The following is a 15,423-nucleotide window of genomic DNA, read 5'->3' as shown; positions in this document are numbered from 1 at the left end:
CACTCTAAGCTAATTAGTCAACTGTCAATGTTCATAGTTCCACAAAGAGCAATCAGAGAAGCCAACTAAATAGTTTAGAACAATCAGTCACAGGAGCAACATTTAACAGTTGACCTCACTTTGACAAGTGTTTGCAAACTGAAATGAATAAGACATTGACCGTTAGCAAGGTTTTCCATTGCACTGCGAATGCCTGTTTCAAGTTTAACACTTTGGGCAATGATTGATTAGTTATCTAAAAGCATGGCAACTTGAGTATGATGGAAAGGGTAGATCCAGCATGGAATCACCACTCATCCTTCTGCTAATGATTGTTGCTTCACACAAGTTCACTTAGCAATGCATGCAAGTCAGTATGAGGTCAGAGAATCACATCTTTGGCTTTACCAGGTACCTTTCATTGTTAATGGCAGTGGTGGGATTTGAACCCACGCCTCCTGAGAGACTGGAGCCTTAATCCAGCGCCTTTGACCACTCGGCCACACTACCTGTAAATGCTACATTTGCATCAGCTTCTTGAGACGAATATTTGATGTCCACTGCAGCACTGAAGGGAGAAAACATTTCCTTCATACACTTGGGGCAATGGCTGCTTAGTCAACTGAAAACATTGAATTATGAGAATGGATTGAAAGTATAGACAAATTCACCTTATCTAAAGCATTTACAAATAGCAGACGATGGTTTCGATCCATCGACATCTGGGTTATGGGCCCAGCACGCTTCCGCTGCGCCATTCTGCTTGCTTTTTTGGGGAGTGGGACTTGTAAATATGTTTTAGTTGTCGTGGAAATCTTTGGGAATCAGTGGGAACCAATATTTCAGCAGCTGACTGGTTACAAAAATATGCATTTGTTGGATGTTGCAGCGAACTTGTTTCTAGTGATTTCCCCAATTCCAAATAAGAATCTTGAAAGTGTCCACTTAAGCAATGCAGACACAAGATATTTCACGAACACACTAGTGGGAATGAATGCCTAGGCATTTGAGAACATGACAATGTGAGTATGGATAGAAGTAAGCATTGAACCACTCTGCCATGAAGTAATTACAATGAGCACTTACTGGGCACACACATTAACTTAAGTGAAGATGCACAAACACAACAATGAGTATGTGTATGCATTTCTTCCAATAATCTTAAAGTAAAGTCCAGAAAGAATGGCAGTGGTGGGATTTGAACCCACGCCTCCACAGAGACTGGAGCCTAAATCCAGCACCTTCGACCACTCGGCCACACTACCTTGTTTTTAGGGAATTGCTCCTGCTCCGCCCAGTTGTTCTGAAAACACTCTAAGCTAATTAGTCAACTGTCAATGTTCATAGTTCCACAAAGAGCAATCAGAGAAGCCAACTAAATAGTTTAGAACAATCAGTCACAGGAGCAACATTTAACAGTTGACCTCATTTTGACAAGTGTTTGCAAACTGAAATGAATAAGACATTGACCGTTAGCAAGGTTTTCCATTGCACTGCGAATGCCTGTTTCAAATTTAACACTTTGGGCAATGATTGATTAGTTATCTAAAAACATGGCAACTTGAGTATGATGGAAAGGGAAGAGCGAGCATGGAATCACCACTCATCCTTCTGCTAATGATTGTTGCTTCACACAAGTTCACTTAGCAATGCATGCAAGTCAGTATGAGGTCAGAGAATCACATCTTTGGCTTTACCAGGTACCTTTCATTGTTAATGGCAGTGGTGGGATTTGAACCCACGCCTCCTGAGAGACTGGAGCCTTAATCCAGCGCCTTTGACCACTCGGCCACACTACCTGTAAATGCTACATTTGCATCAGCTTCTTGAGACGAATATTTGATGTCCACTGCAGCACTGAAGGGAGAAAACATTTCCTTCATACACTTGGGGCAATGGCTGCTTAGTCAACTGAAAACATTGAATTATGAGAATGGATTGAAAGTATAGACAAATTCACCTTATCTAAAGCATTTACAAATAGCAGACGATGGTTTCGATCCATCGACATCTGGGTTATGGGCCCAGCACGCTTCCGCTGCGCCATTCTGCTTGCTTTTTTGGGGAGTGGGACTTGTAAATATGTTTTAGTTGTCGTGGAAATCTTTGGGAATCAGTGGGAACCAATATTTCAGCAGCTGACTGGTTACAAAAATATGCATTTGTTGGATGTTGCAGCGAACTTGTTTCTAGTGATTTCCCCAATTCCAAATAAGAATCTTGAAAGTGTCCACTTAAGCAATGCAGACACAAGATATTTCACGAACACACTAGTGGGAATGAATGCCTAGGCATTTGAGAACATGACAATGTGAGTATGGATAGAAGTAAGCATTGAACCACTCTGCCATGAAGTAATTACAATGAGCACTTACTGGGCACACACATTAACTTAAGTGAAGATGCACAAACACAACAATGAGTATGTGTATGCATTTCTTCCAATAATCTTAAAGTAAAGTCCAGAAAGAACGGCAGTGGTGGGATTTGAACCCACGCCTCCACAGAGACTGGAGCCTAAATCCAGCGCCTTCGACCACTCGGCCACACTACCTTGTTTTTAGGGAATTGCTCCTGCTCCGCCCAGTTGTTCTGAAAACACTCTAAGCTAATTAGTCAACTGTCAATGTTCATAGTTCCACAAAGAGCAATCAGAGAAGCCAACTAAATAGTTTAGAACAATCAGTCACAGGAGCAACATTTAACAGTTGACCTCATTTTGACAAGTGTTTGCAAACTGAAATGAATAAGACATTGACTGTTAGCAAGGTTTTCCATTGCACTGCGAATGCCTGTTTCAAATTTAACACTTTGGGCAATGATTGATTAGTTATCTAAAAACATGGCAACTTGAGTATGATGGAAAGGGAAGAGCGAGCATGGAATCACCACTCATCCTTCTGCTAATGATTGTTGCTTCACACAAGTTCACTTAGCAATGCATGCAAGTCAGTATGAGGTCAGAGAATCACATCTTTGGCTTTACCAGGTACCTTTCATTGTTAATGGCAGTGGTGGGATTTGAACCCACACCTCCTGAGAGACTGGAGCCTTAATCCAGCGCCTTTGACCACTCGGCCACACTACCTGTAAATGCTACATTTGCATCAGCTTCTTGAGACGAATATTTGATGTCCACTGCAGCACTGAAGGGAGAAAACATTTCCTTCATACACTTGGGGCAATGGCTGCTTAGTCAACTGAAAACATTGAATTATGAGAATGGATTGAAAGTATAGACAAATTCACCTTATCTAAAGCACTTACAAATAGCAGAGGATGGTTTCGATCCATCGACATCTGGGTTATGGGCCCAGCACGCTTCCGCTGCGCCACTCTGCTTGCTTTTTTGGGGAGTGGGACTTGTAAATATGTTTTAGTTGTCGTGGAAATCTTTGGGAATCAGTGGGAACCAATATTTCAGCAGCTGACTGGTTACAAAAATATGCATTTGTTGGATGTTGCAGCGAACTTGTTTCTAGTGATTTCCCCAATTCCAAATAAGAATCTTGAAAGTGTCCACTTAAGCAATGCAGACACAAGATATTTCACGAACACACTAGTGGGAATGAATGCCTAGGCATTTGAGAACATGACAATGTGAGTATGGATAGAAGTAAGCATTGAACCACTCTGCCATGAAGTAATTACAATGAGCACTTACTGGGCACACACATTAACTTAAGTGAAGATGCACAAACACAACAATGAGTATGTGTATGCATTTCTTCCAATAATCTTAAAGTAAAGTCCAGAAAGAATGGCAGTGGTGGGATTTGAACCCACGCCTCCACAGAGACTGGAGCCTAAATCCAGCGCCTTCGACCACTCGGCCACACTACCTTGTTTTTAGGGAATTGCTCCTGCTCCGCCCAGTTGTTCTGAAAACACTCTAAGCTAATTAGTCAACTGTCAATGTTCATAGTTCCACAAAGAGCAATCAGAGAAGCCAACTAAATAGTTTAGAACAATCAGTCACAGGAGCAACATTTAACAGTTGACCTCATTTTGACAAGTGTTTGCAAACTGAAATGAATAAGACATTGACTGTTAGCAAGGTTTTCCATTGCACTGCGAATGCCTGTTTCAAATTTAACACTTTGGGCAATGATTGATTAGTTATCTAAAAACATGGCAACTTGAGTATGATGGAAAGGGAAGAGCGAGCATGGAATCACCACTCATCCTTCTGCTAATGATTGTTGCTTCACACAAGTTCACTTAGCAATGCATGCAAGTCAGTATGAGGTCAGAGAATCACATCTTTGGCTTTACCAGGTACCTTTCATTGTTAATGGCAGTGGTGGGATTTGAACCCACGCCTCCTGAGAGACTGGAGCCTTAATCCAGCGCCTTTGACCACTCGGCCACACTACCTGTAAATGCTACATTTGCATCAGCTTCTTGAGACGAATATTTGATGTCCACTGCAGCACTGAAGGGAGAAAACATTTCCTTCATACACTTGGGGCAATGGCTGCTTAGTCAACTGAAAACATTGAATTATGAGAATGGATTGAAAGTATAGACAAATTCACCTTATCTAAAGCACTTACAAATAGCAGACGATGGTTTCGATCCATCGACATCTGGGTTATGGGCCCAGCACGCTTCCGCTGCGCCACTCTGCTTGCTTTTTTGGGGAGTGGGACTTGTAAATATGTTTTAGTTGTCGTGGAAATCTTTGGGAATCAGTGGGAACCAATATTTCAGCAGCTGACTGGTTACAAAAATATGCATTTCTTGGATGTTGCAGCGAACTTGTTTCTAGTGATTTCCCCAATTCCAAATAAGAATCTTGAAAGTGTCCACTTAAGCAATGCAGACACAAGATATTTCACGAACACACTAGTGGGAATGAATGCCTAGGCATTTGAGAACATGACAATGTGAGTATGGATAGAAGTAAGCATTGAACCACTCTGCCATGAAGTAATTACAATGAGCACTTACTGGGCACACACATTAACTTAAGTGAAGATGCACAAACACAACAATGAGTATGTGTATGCATTTCTTCCAATAATCTTAAAGTAAAGTCCAGAAAGAATGGCAGTGGTGGGATTTGAACCCACGCCTCCACAGAGACTGGAGCCTAAATCCAGCGCCTTCGACCACTCGGCCACACTACCTTGTTTTTAGGGAATTGCTCCTGCTCCGCCCAGTTGTTCTGAAAACACTCTAAGCTAATTAGTCAACTGTCAATGTTCATAGTTCCACAAAGAGCAATCAGAGAAGCCAACTAAATAGTTTAGAACAATCAGTCACAGGAGCAACATTTAACAGTTGACCTCATTTTGACAAGTGTTTGCAAACTGAAATGAATAAGACATTGACTGTTAGCAAGGTTTTCCATTGCACTGCGAATGCCTGTTTCAAATTTAACACTTTGGGCAATGATTGATTAGTTATCTAAAAACATGGCAACTTGAGTATGATGGAAAGGGAAGAGCGAGCATGGAATCACCACTCATCCTTCTGCTAATGATTGTTGCTTCACACAAGTTCACTTAGCAATGCATGCAAGTCAGTATGAGGTCAGAGAATCACATCTTTGGCTTTACCAGGTACCTTTCATTGTTAATGGCAGTGGTGGGATTTGAACCCACACCTCCTGAGAGACTGGAGCCTTAATCCAGCGCCTTTGACCACTCGGCCACACTACCTGTAAATGCTACATTTGCATCAGCTTCTTGAGACGAATATTTGATGTCCACTGCAGCACTGAAGGGAGAAAACATTTCCTTCATACACTTGGGGCAATGGCTGCTTAGTCAACTGAAAACATTGAATTATGAGAATGGATTGAAAGTATAGACAAATTCACCTTATCTAAAGCACTTACAAATAGCAGAGGATGGTTTCGATCCATCGACATCTGGGTTATGGGCCCAGCACGCTTCCGCTGCGCCACTCTGCTTGCTTTTTTGGGGAGTGGGACTTGTAAATATGTTTTAGTTGTCGTGGAAATCTTTGGGAATCAGTGGGAACCAATATTTCAGCAGCTGACTGGTTACAAAAATATGCATTTCTTGGATGTTGCAGCGAACTTGTTTCTAGTGATTTCCCCAATTCCAAATAAGAATCTTGAAAGTGTCCACTTAAGCAATGCAGACACAAGATATTTCACGAACACACTAGTGGGAATGAATTCCTAGGCATTTGAGAACATGACAATGTGAGTATGGATAGAAGTAAGCATTGAACCACTCTGCCATGAAGTAATTACAATGAGCACTTACTGGGCACACACATTAACTTAAGTGAAGATGCACAAACACAACAATGAGTATGTGTATGCATTTCTTCCAATAATCTTAAAGTAAAGTCCAGAAAGAATGGCAGTGGTGGGATTTGAACCCACGCCTCCACAGAGACTGGAGCCTAAATCCAGCGCCTTCGACCACTCGGCCACACTACCTTGTTTTTAGGGAATTGCTCCTGCTCCGCCCAGTTGTTCTGAAAACACTCTAAGCTAATTAGTCAACTGTCAATGTTCATAGTTCCACAAAGAGCAATCAGAGAAGCCAACTAAATAGTTTAGAACAATCAGTCACAGGAGCAACATTTAACAGTTGACCTCATTTTGACAAGTGTTTGCAAACTGAAATGAATAAGACATTGACCGTTAGCAAGGTTTTCCATTGCACTGCGAATGCCTGTTTCAAATTTAACACTTTGGGCAATGATTGATTAGTTATCTAAAAACATGGCAACTTGAGTATGATGGAAAGGGAAGAGCGAGCATGGAATCACCACTCATCCTTCTGCTAATGATTGTTGCTTCACACAAGTTCACTTAGCAATGCATGCAAGTCAGTATGAGGTCAGAGAATCACATCTTTGGCTTTACCAGGTACCTTTCATTGTTAATGGCAGTGGTGGGATTTGAACCCACACCTCCTGAGAGACTGGAGCCTTAATCCAGCGCCTTTGACCACTCGGCCACACTACCTGTAAATGCTACATTTGCATCAGCTTCTTGAGACGAATATTTGATGTCCACTGCAGCACTGAAGGGAGAAAACATTTCCTTCATACACTTGGGGCAATGGCTGCTTAGTCAACTGAAAACATTGAATTATGAGAATGGATTGAAAGTATAGACAAATTCACCTTATCTAAAGCACTTACAAATAGCAGAGGATGGTTTCGATCCATCGACATCTGGGTTATGGGCCCAGCACGCTTCCGCTGCGCCACTCTGCTTGCTTTTTTGGGGAGTGGGACTTGTAAATATGTTTTAGTTGTCGTGGAAATCTTTGGGAATCAGTGGGAACCAATATTTCAGCAGCTGACTGGTTACAAAAATATGCATTTCTTGGATGTTGCAGCGAACTTGTTTCTAGTGATTTCCCCAATTCCAAATAAGAATCTTGAAAGTGTCCACTTAAGCAATGCAGACACAAGATATTTCACGAACACACTAGTGGGAATGAATGCCTAGGCATTTGAGAACATGACAATGTGAGTATGGATAGAAGTAAGCATTGAACCACTCTGCCATGAAATAATTACAATGAGCACTTACTGGGCACACACATTAACTTAAGTGAAGATGCACAAACACAACAATGAGTATGTGTATGCATTTCTTCCAATAATCTTAAAGTAAAGTCCAGAAAGAATGGCAGTGGTGGGATTTGAACCCACGCCTCCACAGAGACTGGAGCCTAAATCCAGCGCCTTCGACCACTCGGCCACACTACCTTGTTTTTAGGGAATTGCTCCTGCTCCGCCCAGTTGTTCTGAAAACACTCTAAGCTAATTAGTCAACTGTCAATGTTCATAGTTCCACAAAGAGCAATCAGAGAAGCCAACTAAATAGTTTAGAACAATCAGTCACAGGAGCAACATTTAACAGTTGACCTCATTTTGACAAGTGTTTGCAAACTGAAATGAATAAGACATTGACCGTTAGCAAGGTTTTCCATTGCACTGCGAATGCCTGTTTCAAGTTTAACACTTTGGGCAATGATTGATTAGTTATCTAAAAGCATGGCAACTTGAGTATGATGGAAAGGGTAGATCCAGCATGGAATCACCACTCATCCTTCTGCTAATGATTGTTGCTTCACACAAGTTCACTTAGCAATGCATGCAAGTCAGTATGAGGTCAGAGAATCACATCTTTGGCTTTACCAGGTACCTTTCATTGTTAATGGCAGTGGTGGGATTTGAACCCACGCCTCCTGAGAGACTGGAGCCTTAATCCAGCGCCTTTGACCACTCGGCCACACTACCTGTAAATGCTACATTTGCATCAGCTTCTTGAGACGAATATTTGATGTCCACTGCAGCACTGAAGGGAGAAAACATTTCCTTCATACACTTGGGGCAATGGCTGCTTAGTCAACTGAAAACATTGAATTATGAGAATGGATTGAAAGTATAGACAAATTCACCTTATCTAAAGCATTTACAAATAGCAGACGATGGTTTCGATCCATCGACATCTGGGTTATGGGCCCAGCACGCTTCCGCTGCGCCATTCTGCTTGCTTTTTTGGGGAGTGGGACTTGTAAATATGTTTTAGTTGTCGTGGAAATCTTTGGGAATCAGTGGGAACCAATATTTCAGCAGCTGACTGGTTACAAAAATATGCATTTGTTGGATGTTGCAGCGAACTTGTTTCTAGTGATTTCCCCAATTCCAAATAAGAATCTTGAAAGTGTTCACTTAAGCAATGCAGACACAAGATATTTCACGAACACACTAGTGGGAATGAATGCCTAGGCATTTGAGAACATGACAATGTGAGTATGGATAGAAGTAAGCATTGAACCACTCTGCCATGAAGTAATTACAATGAGCACTTACTGGGCACACACATTAACTTAAGTGAAGATGCACAAACACAACAATGAGTATGTGTATGCATTTCTTCCAATAATCTTAAAGTAAAGTCCAGAAAGAATGGCAGTGGTGGGATTTGAACCCACGCCTCCACAGAGACTGGAGCCTAAATCCAGCGCCTTCGACCACTCGGCCACACTACCTTGTTTTTAGGGAATTGCTCCTGCTCCGCCCAGTTGTTCTGAAAACACTCTAAGCTAATTAGTCAACTGTCAATGTTCATAGTTCCACAAAGAGCAATCAGAGAAGCCAACTAAATAGTTTAGAACAATCAGTCACAGGAGCAACATTTAACAGTTGACCTCATTTTGACAAGTGTTTGCAAACTGAAATGAATAAGACATTGACCGTTAGCAAGGTTTTCCATTGCACTGCGAATGCCTGTTTCAAATTTAACACTTTGGGCAATGATTGATTAGTTATCTAAAAACATGGCAACTTGAGTATGATGGAAAGGGAAGAGCGAGCATGGAATCACCACTCATCCTTCTGCTAATGATTGTTGCTTCACACAAGTTCACTTAGCAATGCATGCAAGTCAGTATGAGGTCAGAGAATCACATCTTTGGCTTTACCAGGTACCTTTCATTGTTAATGGCAGTGGTGGGATTTGAACCCACACCTCCTGAGAGACTGGAGCCTTAATCCAGCGCCTTTGACCACTCGGCCACACTACCTGTAAATGCTACATTTGCATCAGCTTCTTGAGACGAATATTTGATGTCCACTGCAGCACTGAAGGGAGAAAACATTTCCTTCATACACTTGGGGCAATGGCTGCTTAGTCAACTGAAAACATTGAATTATGAGAATGGATTGAAAGTATAGACAAATTCACCTTATCTAAAGCATTTACAAATAGCAGACGATGGTTTCGATCCATCGACATCTGGGTTATGGGCCCAGCACGCTTCCGCTGCGCCATTCTGCTTGCTTTTTTGGGGAGCGGGACTTGTAAATATGTTTTAGTTGTCGTGGAAATCTTTGGGAATCAGTGGGAACCAATATTTCAGCAGCTGACTGGTTACAAAAATATGCATTTGTTGGATGTTGCAGCGAACTTGTTTCTAGTGATTTCCCCAATTCCAAATAAGAATCTTGAAAGTGTCCACTTAAGCAATGCAGACACAAGATATTTCACGAACACACTAGTGGGAATGAATGCCTAGGCATTTGAGAACATGACAATGTGAGTATGGATAGAAGTAAGCATTGAACCACTCTGCCATGAAGTAATTACAATGAGCACTTACTGGGCACACACATTAACTTAAGTGAAGATGCACAAACACAACAATGAGTATGTGTATGCATTTCTTCCAATAATCTTAAAGTAAAGTCCAGAAAGAATGGCAGTGGTGGGATTTGAACCCACGCCTCCACAGAGACTGGAGCCTAAATCCAGCGCCTTCGACCACTCGGCCACACTACCTTGTTTTTAGGGAATTGCTCCTGCTCCGCCCAGTTGTTCTGAAAACACTCTAAGCTAATTAGTCAACTGTCAATGTTCATAGTTCCACAAAGAGCAATCAGAGAAGCCAACTAAATAGTTTAGAACAATCAGTCACAGGAGCAACATTTAACAGTTGACCTCATTTTGACAAGTGTTTGCAAACTGAAATGAATAAGACATTGACCGTTAGCAAGGTTTTCCATTGCACTGCGAATGCCTGTTTCAAATTTAACACTTTGGGCAATGATTGATTAGTTATCTAAAAACATGGCAACTTGAGTATGATGGAAAGGGAAGAGCGAGCATGGAATCACCACTCATCCTTCTGCTAATGATTGTTGCTTCACACAAGTTCACTTAGCAATGCATGCAAGTCAGTATGAGGTCAGAGAATCACATCTTTGGCTTTACCAGGTACCTTTCATTGTTAATGGCAGTGGTGGGATTTGAACCCACGCCTCCTGAGAGACTGGAGCCTTAATCCAGCGCCTTTGACCACTCGGCCACACTACCTGTAAATGCTACATTTGCATCAGCTTCTTGAGACGAATATTTGATGTCCACTGCAGCACTGAAGGGAGAAAACATTTCCTTCATACACTTGGGGCAATGGCTGCTTAGTCAACTGAAAACATTGAATTATGAGAATGGATTGAAAGTATAGACAAATTCACCTTATCTAAAGCATTTACAAATAGCAGAGGATGGTTTCGATCCATCGACATCTGGGTTATGGGCCCAGCACGCTTCCGCTGCGCCACTCTGCTTGCTTTTTTGGGGAGTGGGACTTGTAAATATGTTTTAGTTGTCGTGGAAATCTTTGGGAATCAGTGGGAACCAATATTTCAGCAGCTGACTGGTTACAAAAATATGCATTTCTTGGATGTTGCAGCGAACTTGTTTCTAGTGATTTCCCCAATTCAAATTAAGAATCTTGAAAGTGTCCACTTAAGCAATGCAGACACAAGATATTTCACGAACACACTAGTGGGAATGAATGCCTAGGCATTTGAGAACATGACAATGTGAGTATGGATAGAAGTAAGCATTGAACCACTCTGCCATGAAGTAATTACAATGAGCACTTACTGGGCACACACATTAACTTAAGTGAAGATGCACAAACACAACAATGGGTATGTGTATGCATTTCTTCCAATAATCTTAAAGTAAAGTCCAGAAAGAATGGCAGGATTTGAACCCACGCCTCCACAGAGACTGGAGCCTAAATCCAGCGCCTTCGACCACTCGGCCACACTACCTTGTTTTTAGGGAATTGCTCCTGCTCCGCCCAGTTGTTCTGAAAACACTCTAAGCTAATTAGTCAACTGTCAATGTTCATAGTTCCACAAAGAGCAATCAGAGAAGCCAACTAAATAGTTTAGAACAATCAGTCACAGGAGCAACATTTAACAGTTGACCTCATTTTGACAAGTGTTTGCAAACTGAAATGAATAAGACATTGACCGTTAGCAAGGTTTTCCATTGCACTGCGAATGCCTGTTTCAAGTTTAACACTTTGGGCAATGATTGATTAGTTATCTAAAAACATGGCAACTTGAGTATGATGGAAAGGGTAGATCCAGCATGGAATCACCACTCATCCTTCTGCTAATGATTGTTGCTTCAAACAAGTTCACTTAGCAATGCATGCAAGTCAGTATGAGGTCAGAGAATCACATCTTTGGCTTTACCAGGTACCTTTCATTGTTAATGGCAGTGGTGGGATTTGAACCCACGCCTCCTGAGAGACTGGAGCCTTAATCCAGCGCCTTTGACCACTCGGCCACACTACCTGTAAATGCTACATTTGCATCAGCTTCTTGAGACGAATATTTGATGTCCACTGCAGCACTGAAGGGAGAAAACATTTCCTTCATACACTTGGGGCAATGGCTGCTTAGTCAACTGAAAACATTGAATTATGAGAATGGATTGAAAGTATAGACAAATTCACCTTATCTAAAGCATTTACAAATAGCAGAGGATGGTTTCGATCCATCGACATCTGGGTTATGGGCCCAGCACGCTTCCGCTGCGCCACTCTGCTTGCTTTTTTGGGGAGTGGGACTTGTAAATATGTTTTAGTTGTCGTGGAAATCTTTGGGAATCAGTGGGAACCAATATTTCAGCAGCTGACTGGTTACAAAAATATGCATTTCTTGGATGTTGCAGCGAACTTGTTTCTAGTGATTTCCCCAATTCCAAATAAGAATCTTGAAAGTGTCCACTTAAGCAATGCAGACACAAGATATTTCACGAACACACTAGTTGGAATGAATGCCTAGGCATTTGAGAACATGACAATGTGAGTATGGATAGAAGTAAGCATTGAACCACTCTGCCGTGAAGTAATTACAATGAGCACTTACTGGGCACACACATTAACTTAAGTGAAGATGCACAAACACAACAATGGGTATGTGTATGCATTTCTTCCAATAATCTTAAAGTAAAGTCCAGAAAGAATGGCAGGATTTGAACCCACGCCTCCACAGAGACTGGAGCCTAAATCCAGCGCCTTCGACCACTCGGCCACACTACCTTGTTTTTAGGGAATTGCTCCTGCTCCGCCCAGTTGTTCTGAAAACACTCTAAGCTAATTAGTCAACTGTCAATGTTCATAGTTCCACAAAGAGCAATCAGAGAAGCCAACTAAATAGTTTAGAACAATCAGTCACAGGAGCAACATTTAACAGTTGACCTCACTTTGACAAGTGTTTGCAAACTGAAATGAATAAGACATTGACCGTTAGCAAGGTTTTCCATTGCACTGCGAATGCCTGTTTCAAGTTTAACACTTTGGGCAATGATTGATTAGTTATCTAAAAGCATGGCAACTTGAGTATGATGGAAAGGGTAGATCCAGCATGGAATCACCACTCATCCTTCTGCTAATGATTGTTGCTTCACACAAGTTCACTTAGCAATGCATGCAAGTCAGTATGAGGTCAGAGAATCACATCTTTGGCTTTACCAGGTACCTTTCATTGTTAATGGCAGTGGTGGGATTTGAACCCACGCCTCCTGAGAGACTGGAGCCTTAATCCAGCGCCTTTGACCACTCGGCCACACTACCTGTAAATGCTACATTTGCATCAGCTTCTTGAGACGAATATTTGATGTCCACTGCAGCACTGAAGGGAGAAAACATTTCCTTCATACACTTGGGGCAATGGCTGCTTAGTCAACTGAAAACATTGAATTATGAGAATGGATTGAAAGTATAGACAAATTCACCTTATCTAAAGCACTTACAAATAGCAGAGGATGGTTTCGATCCATCGACATCTGGGTTATGGGCCCAGCACGCTTCCGCTGCGCCACTCTGCTTGCTTTTTTGGGGAGTGGGACTTGTAAATATGTTTTAGTTGTCGTGGAAATCTTTGGGAATCAGTGGGAACCAATATTTCAGCAGCTGACTGGTTACAAAAATATGCATTTGTTGGATGTTGCAGCGAACTTGTTTCTAGTGATTTCCCCAATTCCAAATAAGAATCTTGAAAGTGTCCACTTAAGCAATGCAGACACAAGATATTTCACGAACACACTAGTTGGAATGAATGCCTAGGCATTTGAGAACATGACAATGTGAGTATGGATAGAAGTAAGCATTGAACCACTCTGCCGTGAAGTAATTACAATGAGCACTTACTGGGCACACACATTAACTTAAGTGAAGATGCACAAACACAACAATGGGTATGTGTATGCATTTCTTCCAATAATCTTAAAGTAAAGTCCAGAAAGAATGGCAGTGGTGGGATTTGAACCCACGCCTCCACAGAGACTGGAGCTTAAAACCAGCACCTTCGACCACTCGGCCACACTACCTTGTTTTTAGGGAATTGCTCCTGCTCCGCCCAGTTGTTCTGAAAACACTCTAAGCTAATTAGTCAACTGTCAATGTTCATAGTTCCACAAAGAGCAATCAGAGAAGCCAACTAAATAGTTTAGAACAATCAGTCACAGGAGCAACATTTATCAGTTGACCTCACTTTGACAAGTGTTTGCAAACTGAAATGAATAAGACATTGACCGTTAGCAAGGTTTTCCATTGCACTGCGAATGCCTGTTTCAAGTTTAACACTTTGGGCAATGATTGATTAGTTATCTAAAAGCATGGCAACTTGAGTATGATGGAAAGGGTAGATCCAGCATGGAATCACCACTCATCCTTCTGCTAATGATTGTTGCTTCACACAAGTTCACTTACCAACGCATGCAAGTCAGTATGAGGTCAGAGAATCACATCTTTGGCTTTACCAGGTACCTTTCATTGTTAATGGCAGTGGTGGGATTTGAACCCACGCCTCCTGAGAGATTGGAGCCTTAATCCAGCGCCTTTGACCACTCGGCCACACTACCTGTAGATGCTACATTTGCATCAGCTTCTTGAGACGAATATTTGATGTCCACTGCAGCACTGAAGGGAGAAAACATTTCCTTCATACACTTGGGGCAATGGCTGCTTAGTCAACTGAAAACATTGAATTATGAGAATGGATTGAAAGTATAGACAAATTCACCTTATCTAAAGCATTTACAAATAGCAGAGGATGGTTTCGATCCATCGACATCTGGGTTATGGGCCCAGCACGCTTCCGCTGCGCCACTCTGCTTGCTTTTTTGGGGAGTGGGACTTGTAAATATGTTTTAGTTGTCGTGGAAATCTTTGGGAATCAGTGGGAACCAATATTTCAGCAGCTGACTGGTTACAAAAATATGCATTTCTTGGATGTTGCAGCGAACTTGTTTCTAGTGATTTCCCCAATTCCAAATAAGAATCTTGAAAGTGTCCACTTAAGCAATGCAGACACAAGATATTTCACGAACACACTAGTTGGAATGAATGCCTAGGCATTTGAGAACATGACAATGTGAGTATGGATAGAAGTAAGCATTGAACCACTCTGCCGTGAAGTAATTACAATGAGCACTTACTGGGCACACACATTAACTTAAGTGAAGATGCACAAACACAACAATGGGTATGTGTATGCATTTCTTCCAATAATCTTAAAGTAAAGTCCAGAAAGAATGGCAGGATTTGAACCCACGCCTCCACAGAGACTGGAGCCTAAATCCAGCGCCTTCGACCACTCGGCCACACTACCTTGTTTTTAGGGAATTGC

General features: G+C 41.8%; 16 non-coding genes across 16 annotated transcripts; all 16 read right to left on the bottom strand.

Moving 5' to 3' along the window:
• Positions 1-407: 407 nt before the first annotated feature.
• Positions 408-489, bottom strand: trnal-aag (transfer RNA leucine (anticodon AAG)). Its single transcript has one exon. It is a non-coding gene; the product is annotated as a tRNA-Leu (tRNA).
• A 673-nt stretch (positions 490-1,162) lies between these two features.
• On the bottom strand, positions 1,163-1,244 carry trnal-uag (transfer RNA leucine (anticodon UAG)). Its single transcript has one exon. It is a non-coding gene; the product is annotated as a tRNA-Leu (tRNA).
• Positions 1,245-1,696: 452 nt separating this feature from the next.
• On the bottom strand, positions 1,697-1,778 carry trnal-aag (transfer RNA leucine (anticodon AAG)). The gene has a single exon. It is a non-coding gene; the product is annotated as a tRNA-Leu (tRNA).
• Positions 1,779-2,451: 673 nt separating this feature from the next.
• Positions 2,452-2,533, bottom strand: trnal-uag (transfer RNA leucine (anticodon UAG)). Its single transcript has one exon. It is a non-coding gene; the product is annotated as a tRNA-Leu (tRNA).
• Positions 2,534-3,740: 1,207 nt separating this feature from the next.
• Positions 3,741-3,822, bottom strand: trnal-uag (transfer RNA leucine (anticodon UAG)). Its single transcript has one exon. It is a non-coding gene; the product is annotated as a tRNA-Leu (tRNA).
• A 452-nt stretch (positions 3,823-4,274) lies between these two features.
• On the bottom strand, positions 4,275-4,356 carry trnal-aag (transfer RNA leucine (anticodon AAG)). The gene has a single exon. It is a non-coding gene; the product is annotated as a tRNA-Leu (tRNA).
• Positions 4,357-5,029: 673 nt separating this feature from the next.
• trnal-uag (transfer RNA leucine (anticodon UAG)) lies at positions 5,030-5,111 on the bottom strand. Its single transcript has one exon. It is a non-coding gene; the product is annotated as a tRNA-Leu (tRNA).
• Positions 5,112-6,318: 1,207 nt separating this feature from the next.
• trnal-uag (transfer RNA leucine (anticodon UAG)) lies at positions 6,319-6,400 on the bottom strand. Its single transcript has one exon. It is a non-coding gene; the product is annotated as a tRNA-Leu (tRNA).
• Positions 6,401-7,607: 1,207 nt separating this feature from the next.
• Positions 7,608-7,689, bottom strand: trnal-uag (transfer RNA leucine (anticodon UAG)). Its single transcript has one exon. It is a non-coding gene; the product is annotated as a tRNA-Leu (tRNA).
• Positions 7,690-8,141: 452 nt separating this feature from the next.
• trnal-aag (transfer RNA leucine (anticodon AAG)) lies at positions 8,142-8,223 on the bottom strand. The gene has a single exon. It is a non-coding gene; the product is annotated as a tRNA-Leu (tRNA).
• A 673-nt stretch (positions 8,224-8,896) lies between these two features.
• On the bottom strand, positions 8,897-8,978 carry trnal-uag (transfer RNA leucine (anticodon UAG)). The gene has a single exon. It is a non-coding gene; the product is annotated as a tRNA-Leu (tRNA).
• A 1,207-nt stretch (positions 8,979-10,185) lies between these two features.
• On the bottom strand, positions 10,186-10,267 carry trnal-uag (transfer RNA leucine (anticodon UAG)). The gene has a single exon. It is a non-coding gene; the product is annotated as a tRNA-Leu (tRNA).
• A 452-nt stretch (positions 10,268-10,719) lies between these two features.
• trnal-aag (transfer RNA leucine (anticodon AAG)) lies at positions 10,720-10,801 on the bottom strand. The gene has a single exon. It is a non-coding gene; the product is annotated as a tRNA-Leu (tRNA).
• Positions 10,802-12,002: 1,201 nt separating this feature from the next.
• On the bottom strand, positions 12,003-12,084 carry trnal-aag (transfer RNA leucine (anticodon AAG)). The gene has a single exon. It is a non-coding gene; the product is annotated as a tRNA-Leu (tRNA).
• A 1,201-nt stretch (positions 12,085-13,285) lies between these two features.
• On the bottom strand, positions 13,286-13,367 carry trnal-aag (transfer RNA leucine (anticodon AAG)). The gene has a single exon. It is a non-coding gene; the product is annotated as a tRNA-Leu (tRNA).
• A 673-nt stretch (positions 13,368-14,040) lies between these two features.
• Positions 14,041-14,122, bottom strand: trnal-uaa (transfer RNA leucine (anticodon UAA)). The gene has a single exon. It is a non-coding gene; the product is annotated as a tRNA-Leu (tRNA).
• Positions 14,123-15,423: the final 1,301 nt, after the last annotated feature.

This window comes from Anarhichas minor, unplaced genomic scaffold, assembly GCF_050575085.1.
Source record: "Anarhichas minor isolate MPS153535 unplaced genomic scaffold, ASM5057508v1 ptg000028l, whole genome shotgun sequence".
NCBI classification, from domain to species: domain Eukaryota; kingdom Metazoa; phylum Chordata; class Actinopteri; order Perciformes; family Anarhichadidae; genus Anarhichas; species Anarhichas minor.
The sequence above is the reverse complement of the archived record's forward strand: the minus strand, read 5'-3'. Positions and strand labels throughout refer to the sequence as shown.